The following is an 11,419-nucleotide window of genomic DNA, read 5'->3' on the forward strand; positions in this document are numbered from 1 at the left end:
AATAAAATAAAATAAAAAGTGCTGTGGACGGGAGCTCAGGGCAGAGTGCTCAGGGTTTGTGAATTTCTGTATCAGTAAAACTGTCTTTTTTTTTTTTTTAAATCCAGGTCGCCTCTGAGATCTACAGAAGCACAAGCGAAGACCCACATACCACGCACTTAAATATTTAAAAAGCAAGCAAACAAGCTGTTAAATAAAGTATGTCCTCTCCTCTTGCCTTGAAGAATATACCTTTATAGTGGCAAAATGAAGAAGTGCGTCTGAAGCTCTGTTTTTTATATGCTGGAACTCTTTCGTATTTGGGTATTCTGTGGATGCACCGGCTGGGTTTAGACAAGGGGTGAAATAAAGACATACATAATTCATAGATTATTATTGTCTTAGTCCATAAAGATATTCATGCTTTTGTTTCACCAAAATTATTAATTTGTGTTCCAGTGACAGGATGAGCCAAAAGACGAAAGAAATGAAATACGGTTTTTATGAAAAAAAGATACATCATAGTAAATGTAAAGTCTTGCAAACATTTTTTTTTCCAAAATGGGATCTTTCTAGAACATTCAAAGTCATTTGCTGAAAGGAGAAGGCAAAAAAACAAATTATAATCAATGATTTGTATTTGAAATCATCACTTTTCTAATAAATACAACAGTCTGAAATCATCACTTGAAATGAAATCCAAATTTTTATTTTTCTCTGAAACTGTAATAGAATCTTGTTTGCCATTTGGGGAAACAAGATTCTATTCTTATAATTATTCGACAAGATTCTTATCGGCATTTGTAGTGTTCAGTGCCCATGTAGTTGGTGATATAAAGAATCAGCATCACATTTTATGCATGTTATATCTAAATTTATATATACAAATATAAGAGTAATAGGATCTGTTTAAACATTGCAAAAGGTCCTTCAGCCGCTGTGGGCATCATTGTAGATATTGCATTAATTCACAAGAATCTCTGGAACCAAGACTTGGTACATGAAGAAAAGCAAGAAAATGGACATTTGACTCTGCTGAGAAAAGTCACTGGTTTGCAAAAATCGATCACATCTCTGTTCTCCCAGGGGAGGAGTTGACAAGTTAATTCATTTGTCTTTTCAATGTGTTAGTCAGCTTTGTGTTACTGTAACAAAATACCTGAGATCATTAACTCACAAGAGAAAAAGGTGTGTTTTGGTCACAGTTTTGGAGGTTTCATGGTTCCCCTGGTTAGTTGGCCCCCTTGCTTTTGGGCCAGGGGTGGCCATATGTCACGGCTAGAGCACTGAGCGGGGCAAGCTGCTATCTCTTGGTGGCTGAGACGAGAGAGATAAGGCGTAGCCCCCCTGTGCCTGTCAAGGGCACCCCCATGGCCTCAGGCCTCCCACTGGGCCTCAACTCTAAGTTTCCACCAGCTCCCAAGAGTGCCCGCTGGGCTGAGCCTGTAGCCCCTGGGCCTGGGGGACATTTAAGGTCCTAAGCTCAGCCCTCAGTGAAGCACTTCCACTCCCCGTCCCAGGAAGCAGCGGCCGAGCCCTCAATCCCCCCACGGCATCTGACCCACATCGCCTTGTGCATCCAGGACGGAGCAAGAGAGAAGAGGCGCCGTGGTCCCCTGGGCCACCCCCCCCTCACCCAGCAGGGGTTGGGGGTGGTGTGACGGTGGCCAGCACTGGGCTTGGGGCCTGGTGCATCTTCCCCTGTGCACGTGGCCCTGCCCAGCGGGTTCGTCCTCGCCTGGCGGGTGCTCCTCAGGAGCTCTGCGGTCTAGCTCCAGCCTCAGGGACCGGGCTCCAGGCCCAGCTGGGCCTGGTCCTTCTTTGAACAGCCTGAGTCTCCCTGCCGCTGCCCCCCTTGCTGCACCCTCCATTCAGGCAACGATCCCTGGGGTCCCTCCCGCCCTCGGCCCAGCCCCACTGCCCGAGTGGCCCCTCTCCGGCCTCGTGCTTCACCGGGCCTTTGCACGTGCCGGTTCTGTCTCCGGAACACTCTCCCTGCTTCTTGCTCGGCCTCTCCTTCTCTTCCTTTGGTCTGAGTCTCCCGTCCTCCATGTCGGGTCGGGGGGTGCCCGCCCCTGGGCCCCCCACCTCTTGGGGCTCACCTGGAGCAGAGGCCAGAAGGGGCAGGGGCCTGCTGCCCACTCACCTCTTCATCTCCAGACGAGGCCCTGGGCCGCGGGCCAAGCTGGCTGAGCCGGGGGAGCCACGCAGAGGGGGCTCGGAGCAGCTGACCCCCTCCTCCGCTTGCTCCCTTCTCCCTGCAGGTGTCTCGGGGGACTCCGAGGGGCAGTGGTTCCGGTGGACGGTGCCTTGTGGTCCCCTAAGACCTGAGAGCCGAGGCCTGGGGCCCTGGAGACGGAGTCCTCGCTGCCGGGCTGACCACGGCCCTCTGACGCCCTCCCTGCTGGGCCCCTCTGGCAGCCCGGCTCCCCCCACCAAGCCCAGCTCTCAGCTCCTCCAGCCCAGCCCAGCAGGGTGACCAGGAGACTCAGTGGACACCTGCCCTCCCACACTGCCCTTGGCCAAGACACCAACGATGGAGCTGGAGCTGTGGGTGAGGGCGTCGGAAGGTGACTCTGAGCCACCCGCTCAGGTCCAACGCCCGTCTCTCCTCCTAGGAGCTGTGGGAGCCATTGTGAGACTCGGTTTTCCTCCGCTGCACAGTGGGCACAGTCGGGTTTCTACCTCAGTGTCGCCGTGAGGACTAAATGAGATAGTGCTTCAGACAGAGAGGACGGCATGTCCCTGATACCTAGGGTCACTGTCATCGAAATCAGGACACAAGATGATCATCATCATGAGCTTGTAGAAACCTGATGTTTATTATTCATTCATCCTCCAGCCGGTTAGTCAGTCAACAGGTGTTCAATAGTGTCACCATGTCACAGGCTCCAAACATCCTAAAGTGTCCTAGAGCAGTGGGGACATCCACAACCAGGTTCCAATTGGTGTCACAGGGAATGCATTTGTCAAAGAAAACCTGAAAACTGTGACTTAAACACTTCGGGTCTTCTCATCTAACAAGGAATCTGGAGGTGAGGGTCCCAGGGCCGGAGCGCTGGTGTCCAGATGTCTTCCAGCCTCCTATGTCCCCCGTTTTAGATGTTGACTTTCAATCTTGTAGTGCCGTAATGGCTGCTGCACCTCCAGGCATCACATGTAGATTCCTGCAAGATAAAGAGGGGTTGAGACCTAAAGGAATCTGCTAGCCCAGTCAGCCCCTTATTTAAAAAAGCAAAGACTCTCTTGGAACCCTGAGTGGTCAACAACTTCTGTTTAGGCTTCGCTGGTCAGCCAGAAAGTGAAGAAGCTGATCCATCAACAGGGATGGGAGCCATGACATTTTGGAACAAAACTAGAGTATGGTTAGCAAGTAGAGAGGGAGGGAATAGTAATCAGGTGGGCAATCAAGAGTCTGCAGAGCCACACAGCGGAGGGGGCTCTAAGTACCTCATCTGCCATCCTGGAGATAGATATTCAGAGAGGGCGAATGACTTGCCAAGATCACACAGCAAAGCAAGGGCAGGACTGGAACCCAGGCCTTCTGAGGGCACAGGCTCAACTCCGTCCACCACCCCCAACGTGGTGCGGCTCCATGGTTGACCAGGCCCCGGACGGACCGGGAGGTTGGGTCCACTCAAGTTGCCGGCACCCAGCAGCCCTTGAGGGAGGCAGATTGGCCACAGTGGGTGCAAGCGGCCTTCCTGTTGTCACCGACCCTCCAGGGCAGAGCCGCTCCTGGGGTGGCTAGCTGGCAGGCGGCTAATTACCCTGTCACCCGCGCTCTTCCAGGAGACAGCTATGGAATCCGCCCATGGGCTGGGGGGGCGGCCCTGTCCTCCACCCCTGGGAGGCTGGCACTGTGTAGGGGGAAGGGTGACGACGGGACAGCCAGGGAGGGAGGCAGGGAGGGGAGCCACTGCGGTGGGGACAGTGAGGGAGGGCCGGGGTGGGGGGGGGCCAGGGCGCCAGGCACCGGGGGGGCCACCTCCACCCCGACCGCCCAGGGAGAGAGTGAGCCCAGGGCAGGCTCCTCCTATTGGCCAGTCTCCAGCCTCCCTGGGAGAGGCCCTGGGGACACCCCACCAGGTGACCACGGCAGGTCAGAGGGGGGTGCTTCTGCATGACTCTGGAAGGAGGGAAGGCATCCCCGGGGGACCCCTGAGCAAAGGCCGCGGGTCCCCAGCAGGTCAGGGCCAGCGCGCTGCCTGGTCCCGTGCGGGCAGAGGGGGTCCAGGTGGGGACCCTTCTACAGCCCTGCTGGGAGCCCCTCGCAACTAGGGGCCCCTTCTCCTGCCCAGGTCCCAGGGGAAGGGACCAGGTCCGGAGTCACACTGGGAAGCGGAACCAGGACTCGATCTCGGGTCACCTCACTTCAAATCCCTGACCTTCCCCACTCCCGTGGGCTGGCTTCGCTGCTCACCTGCGCTGGGCGCTGGCTGAGGGGCGGGAAGAGCCCTGCGCACCAGACCCGGGAGCCCCCGCGGGTCGGAGCAGGAGGACGGCTGTGGCCTGGTGTGTGCGAAAGGACCCGGTTCTTCTTCTAAAGGGTCCCGGCCCCAGATCCTCTTCCCCTCTTGGCCCTCTGCCTGGGGCAGCGCTTATGAGCGCGGCGCCTGGTCCAGTGGCCTGGGTTTGGATCTCCTCCCCGCCTTCGACCAGCCTCTGCCCCCGTTTTCTGGTCTGGGAAGTGGGCACAGTAGCTCCGGAGCGGGCAGCCCAGGGGGATGTAGCAAGACCCACGAGGCGAGGTGCCCGGCGGGGTGGCGCTGGCCTGCAGTCCCCGGGACTGGGGCGACTGAAGTGGGAGGATCTGCCGAGCCCTGAAGTTCAAGGTCAGCCTGGACAACATAGCAAGACCCTGGCTCCACAAACAAACCAGCAAAAAACCAGAGCCAGACAGGTAGTGACCAATGATAAGGGCCAGCTACGGCGGCCCGACGTCCGTCGCTGTGCACGCCCCTGTTAACCTGCCTGCTCCTCCTTCCATCTGGCGCGACCTCCCCAGCTCCAGCAGCTCCAGGACCCTAACTCGCTCCGCGCTCGAGTCCTCGGGCTGCCCTAACAAATGACCAACCGCAAACTGGACACCTTAAACCTGCAACCGGGAGCTGCCTCACAGCTCCGGAGGCCAGAAGCCTGACATCCAGGGTCTGCAGGGCCACCCTCCCACCAAGACCTGCAGGAGACTCCTCCCTTCCCGTCCCGGGTGAGCCCTGGCCTGTAGGTCCAGGGCTCCAGTCTCTGTGCCTGTTGTCACCTGGTGTCCTGTGTCAGGGCCCTCCTGCCGCTGGCCGTCTTCCCTCTTCTTGAAGACACGGACCTAAGAGATGAAGGGCCAGTCCACCCCAGGAGGACCGCACCTTCACCTGTCACATCTGCAACGCCATATCTCCAAGTAAGGTCACATCGTGATGTGCTGGGACACCGGCTTCCGCATACCCTTTGCGGGGAACGTGGTTCAATCCATGACGCGTTCCAAAGCTCCCCAGCATGTGGCCAGAGGACACCTGTGGGGGTGACTGCAAAAATGAATATATGGTCCTTGCCCTTTGACCCCGGGGCAGGTGTCCCAGCTCCTGGGGTCAGAGACGGACCCTGATGTCCCGGGGGCCAGAGACAGATTTTCATTTAAATGTATCTTGGGGGGATTTGCTCACTCCGTGGGTTGACCAAGCTGCTGGGGACAAGAGTCCTCTGGGGACCTGGGTGGCTGGGGAGAGGTTTCCTCCTGTCACTCTGGGAGCCCAGAGACGCTCCGTGGGCTCAGCTCGGCTGCCACTCAGCACAGACAGGGAGTCCCTGGGGGGCCGTCTCAGCAGCCAAGGGCGATGATGTCTCGGTGACACTGCTAATCTGGGGACCCAAGCTGTCATGTGTCAGGCAGTGACTCGCAGTGGGGGGCACAGGGAGTCCTGCGGCAGGTGGGCAGCTGATTCTGAGTCAGGGGACAGCCAGGGGACAGTGAGCCGAGGGAGGAGAGGACAATCTGGGGACTGCCCAACAGCCCCTGCCCTGGCTGCCCGCCTCCAAGGCTGGCAGGCGTGGCCAGCCCCGCTGAGCCGAGGCCTGGGGAGCAGGCGGAGGAGCAGCGGCTGTAAAGGTCAGCGGCCCCTGGGGCCGGGCAGGCCACGATGCAAATGTGGAATTTACACTCCGGGAGGCCGAGGCTGCGCAGGCCGCAGGGTCCCCACCAGACTGTCTGGGAGGAGGCCCCGGGTCCGTGGGGAGGTCCCTCGTCCTCTGGACCCGGGCTCCCTGCCCCGTGGTTGAGACCCCCTGGCCAGCACGGCGGGGCCAGCCGGCCACTCACCCTCCTCCCCCGTCCTGCGTCACCCGGTCTTTCAGGCCCAGTGGCTTCCCGTGAGACCTTGCTGACCCCACGACCTGGGGGGGACGGCAGCCACAGGGCCACCAGGTGCCTGAGGCTGTCCTCTGAGCCTCTTAACCCGCCATTGTCACCCTCGGCCCAGGAGAGGAGGCCAGAGCTGGAGGAGAAAGTGCCCGAGGGATCACACCAGGGGAGGCAGAGCGGGGGGCGCGCCCTGTCACCCCGGGAGCAGGGCTGACATACCCCTGGTCACCTGCCTGCACCCGACTTAGCCACGCAGGCCCGGACGGCAGTCCTCAGGCCTCACCAGGCTCCGAGCACCACAGTGTGTGTGTGTGTGTGGGGGGGGGGTGCATGTGTGGTTTGTGTGTGATGTGGAGTGTGTGCATGTGGAGTGTGATGTATTGTGATGTGTGAGTGTGTATGTGCACACGAGTGTGTGGTGTGTATGCCCAAGTGCATGTGTGTGTGTTTGTGTGGTGTGTGTGTGTGTGTGTGTGTGGTACATGTGGTATGGTATGCATGTGTGGCGTGTGCATGGAGGGTGTGTATGTGTGTGATATGTGTGGTGTGTGGTGTCAAGAGTATGTGTGGTGTGTGTGGTTTGTGTGTGTCTGGTGTGTAACGTGTGCATGTGCTGTGTGTATGCACACACAAGTGTGTGGTGTGTGCACATGTGCATGTGTGTGTGTGTTTGAGTGGTATTTGTGTGTGGTATGTGTGTGTGGTGTGTGGTGTGTATGTATGTGTGGTGTGGTATGTGCATGGTGTGTGTGATATGTGTGGTGTGTGGTATTTGTTGTGTGTATGGTCTGGTGTGTGGTGTGTGTGTGGCATGTGTGAGTATGCTATGTGTTGTATGTGTGCTGTGTGCATACACATGCATGTGTGGTTTGTGTGTGTGTCTGGTGCATAACATGTACATGTGGTGTGAGTATGTGCAAATGAGTGTGTGGTGTGTGAGTGTATGCACATGTGCATGCACATGCCCATGTATGTGTGGTGTGTGTGGCATGTACATGTGTGGTGTGTGGTATGCTGTGGTGTGTATGGTGTGCGGTGTGGTGTGTGGTGTGTGGTGTGTGTTGTGTGGTGTGGTGTGGTGTGGTGTGTGGTGTGTGGTGTGGTGTGTGGTGTGTGGTGTGGTGTGTGGTGTGTGGTGTGGTATGTGGTGTGGTGTGTGGTGTGTGGTGTGGTGTGGTGTGTGGTGTGGTGTGTGGTGTGTGGTGTGTGGAGTGTGGAGTGGTGTGGTGTGGTGTGGTGTGTGGTGTGGTGTGGTGTGGTGTGTGGTGTGTGTGGTGTGGTGTGGTGTGTGGTGTGTGGTGTGGTGTGTGGTGTGTGGTGGTGTGGTGTGTGGTGTGGTGTGTGGTGTGTGGTGTGTGGAGTGTGGAGTGGTGTGGTGTGGTGTGGTGTGTGGTGTGGTGTGGTGTGTGGTGTGGTGTGGTGTGTGGTGTGTGTGGTGTGGTGTGGTGTGTGGTGTGTGGTGTGGTGTGTGGTGTGTGGTGGTGTGGTATGTGGTGTGGTGCGTGGTGTGTGGTGTGGTGTGTGGTGTGTGGTGGTGTGGTGTGTGGTGTGGTGTGTGGTGTGGTGTGTGGTGTGGTGTGGTGTGTGGTGTGGTGTGTGGTGTGGTGTGGTGTGTGGTGTGTGGTGTGGTGTGTGGTGTGGTGTGTGGTATGGTGTGGTGTGTGGTGTGTGGTGTGTGGTATGGTGTGGTGTGTGGTGTGTGGTGTGGTGTGGTGTGGTGTGTGGTGTGGTGTGTGGTGTGTGGTGTGGTGTGTGGTGTGGTGTGGTGTGGTGTGTGGTGTGTGGTGTGTGGTGTGGTGTGTGGTGTGGGGTGTGGTGTGATGTGTGGTGTGTGGTGTGTGGTGTGGTGTGTGGTGTGTGGTGTGGGGTGTGGTGTGTGGTGTGGTGTGTGGTGTGTGGTGTGTGTGGTGTGAGGTGTGGTGTGTGGTGTGGTGTTTGGTGTGGTGTGTGGTGTGTGGTGTGGTGTGTGGTGTGGTGTGTGTTGTGGTGTGGTGTGTGGTGTGGTGTGGTGTGGTGTGTGGTGTGTGGAGTGTGGAGTGTGATTGTGTTGCAGCTGTGTGGTGTGTGTGGTGTGGTGTGGTGTGGTGTGTGGTGTGGTGTGGTGTGTGGTGTGTAGTGTGGTGTGTGGCGTGTGGTGTGTGGTGTGGTGTGGTGTGTGGTGTGTGGTGTGGTGTGTGGTGTGTGGTGTGTGGTGTGTGGTGTGGTGTGGTGTGTGGTGTGTAGTGTGGTGTGTGGCGTGTGGGTGTGGTGTGGTGTGGTGTGTGGTGTGGGGTGTGTGGTGTGTGGTGTGGTGTGTGGTGTGGTGTGGTGTGTGGTGTGTGGTGTGGTGTGGTGTGTGGTGTGGGGTGTGGTGTGTGGTGTGTGGTGTGGGGTGTGGTGTGTGTCGTGGTGTGGTGTGTGGTGTGGTGTTTGGTGTGGTGTGTGGTGTGTGGTGTGGTGTGTGGTGTGGTGTGTGTTGTGGTGTGGTGTGTGGTGTGGTGTGGTGTGTGGTGTGTGGAGTGTGGAGTGTGATTGTGTTGCAGCTGTGTGGTGTGTGTGGTGTGGTGTGGTGTGTGGTGTGGTGTGGTGTGTGGTGTGTGTGGTGTGGTGTGGTGTGTGGTGTGTGGTGTGTGGTGTGGGGTGTGGTGTGTGGTGTGGTGTGTGGTGTGTGGTGTGTGGTGTGGTGTGTGTTGTGGTGTGGTGTGTGGTGTGGTGTGGTGTGTGGTGTGTGGAGTGTGGAGTGTGATTGTGTTGCAGCTGTGTGGTGTGTGGTGTGTGGTGTGGTGTGGTGTGTGGTGTGGTGTGGTGTGTGGTGTGTGTGGTGTGGTGTGTGGTGTGTAGTGTGTGGTGTGGTGTGTGGTGTGGTGTGTGGTGTGGTGTGGTGTGTGGTGTGTGGTGTGTGGTGTGGTGTGGTGTGGTGTGTGGTGTGTAGTGTGGTGTGTGGCGTGTGGTGTGTGGTGTGGTGTGTGGTGTGGGGTGTGTGGTGTGTGGTGTGGTGTGTGGTGTGGTGTGTGTGGTGTGTGGTGTGGTGTGGTGTGTGGTGTGGGGTGTGGTGTGTGGTGTGTGGTGTGGTGTGTGGTGTGTAGTGTGGTGTGGTGTGTGGTGTGTGGTGTGTGGTGTGGTGTGTGTCGTGGTGTGGTGTGGTGTGTGTTGTGGTGTGGTGTGGTGTGTGGAGTGTGGAGTGTGATTGTGTTGCAGCTGTGTGGTGTGTGGTCCTGAGGACTGAGCCTGGACCCTGGGCCACATGGGCGCCTGGCTGGCTGGGTGACCTTGGGCACTTGGCCTGGCCTCTCAACCCGGTGGCCATCGGGTCCCTGAGGGCCTCAGCCTGCTGGACCCCGGCGGAGGCCACCGTCCTCTGCCCCGCCAGCTCCTGGCAGCCGCTGCCAGCCTGATGCCTGGTGGGTGCTTATCCGTCCCCCTCGCCTGGTGACCAACCTGCCATCCTGAGACGTCCAGCCGTGCCTGGGTGACAAGTCCCTGGAGGCTTCCAGGGCAGAGCTGCTGAGGCCCAGGCTCCACTTGTCCCCTTTGCAGGTTCGCTCGGGGCCCTCCCCCTCGGCTCTCCCCTGTCTCCCTGGCCGTCAGTCATGGGTCATGGCTGGCTCCCACTCAGCCGTGTCCCTCGCTGTCCCCCCGGTTCCTCCTGGTGCCTTTCTCTCGGCTCTTGCCTTCTGTCTGTGGCTTCTCTCTTCCTCTGTCCTCTCCGTCCCTCGTCCCTCGCCTCTGTCCACCTTGCAGGTGACATCACCCTTGCCTCTGGCACCCTCAGAGCCTTTAATCCTGTTGACCGACTGTCCTGCCCCACCCGCTGGACAGGCCAGGGTCAGAGTTCAGAGTTGTCGCTGGGCCACTTGGAGCTCGGCAGGAGTGGAGCAGGGCAAAGCCACCAAGGTGAGGCCTCGCAGTCTCACAGAGCCACCTGGGGGGCGAGAGTGGGGACAGCCCCTCCTGGCAGCTGTGGCCTTCTCGGCCTTCCTTGGGGCAGAGGCTGGCTCTGAAGAAGAGCCCGCAGGTCTGGGAGCACCTCAGTCTGCAGGAGGCCACGGGGACAGTGAGGGCCAAGGGAGGGAAGGGACTTTTCCAGGGCCACATGGCCAGGAGCCTGAGGACGGCTGGCTCCTGCCCTCCTCCCTCTATCCCTGGGGAGCCAGGGAGGCCACAAACACTCCCCAGGTGGCTCCTGGTTGTGCCAGAGAGCGGAGGGGGCTTCGCCCAGGGACCCGTGCTGGGAGGGCAGGAAGGCTCCGGAAAGGGAGAGGCCGCGAGCAGATGGTGGAAGCGGCTGCCGGGAAGTGCACCCGTGAGTGCCGTGAGTGCCGAGGGAGGTGGCATGGGCTCTGCCTTCAGGGGGTGCCAACCTGCCTGCCTCCCACGGAGCCGAGCTCTGGCTGAGGCAAGTCTGTGGGGGGCCCAGCCTCCGGGCACGTCCCCGGGCCTCAGGAGCAATACTCCAGTTGTCTCAAACCCAGGTGGGGCTGGGCAGGGCAGGTGGAGGTGGACCTCAGGCCTGGGGCACTGAGAGGGAGCCTGGAGTAGAGAGGAGCTCACGTCAGATGGTTTGGGTTCAAATCCCCACTCTGCTCGTCAAGGCTGTGGGGCCTCAGCAAAGGTGCCTTGACCTCTCTGGGCCTCCGTTTTCTTCTGGAGAAAACGGAGCAACTTTTATCTGCATTCAGCGGTCCTTTGGGAGAAATGAGCATCGTGTCACATGTTGCATGTGCCTGGCCTGGTGTCCTCCTGCTAAATAGATGGCCACCAACACCATTGCCGTTCTAAAGTTTCTAAACACAATAACACACCATTGTCGAAATATCAGATTGGCAGAGCTCGTGCAGTTTGGAACACACTGGTCGGCAAGGCCGTGGGGAAGAGGCCGGTGGAGCAGAGCCCGAGGCCACGTCTGGGGAGGGCAGTCATCCTCGGGGTCCCTTCCCGATGTGGCCCCATCTCCCCTAGCCACTGCGCCAGCTCCAGGTTCCCCGGCCCACACGAAGGTCATTTATCACAACATTTAATGTAGCTGCCCAAGACTGGACACAAGCTGAATGGGCATCACTAAGGGATCAGCCAAATAATGTGTGGTCCCTCCATATAAGGAAGGAA

At 58.4% G+C, this 11,419-nt stretch overlaps 1 long non-coding RNA gene across 1 annotated transcript; it reads right to left on the minus strand.

The window, feature by feature from the left end:
- Positions 1-2,777: 2,777 nt before the first annotated feature.
- On the minus strand, positions 2,778-4,609 carry LOC131424217 (uncharacterized). Its single transcript, XR_009226897.1, has 2 exons — positions 4,403-4,609; positions 2,778-3,146 (listed from the first exon to the last, which is right to left on the minus strand). It is a non-coding gene; the product is annotated as an uncharacterized LOC131424217 (long non-coding RNA).
- Positions 4,610-11,419: the final 6,810 nt, after the last annotated feature.

The sequence above is a fragment of the Marmota monax genome, unplaced genomic scaffold (genome assembly GCF_021218885.2).
Source record: "Marmota monax isolate L192 unplaced genomic scaffold, Marmota_monax_Labrador192_F-V1.1 WCK01_AAM20220418_F8-fsc00038, whole genome shotgun sequence".
Classification (NCBI taxonomy): Eukaryota; Metazoa; Chordata; class Mammalia; order Rodentia; family Sciuridae; genus Marmota; species Marmota monax.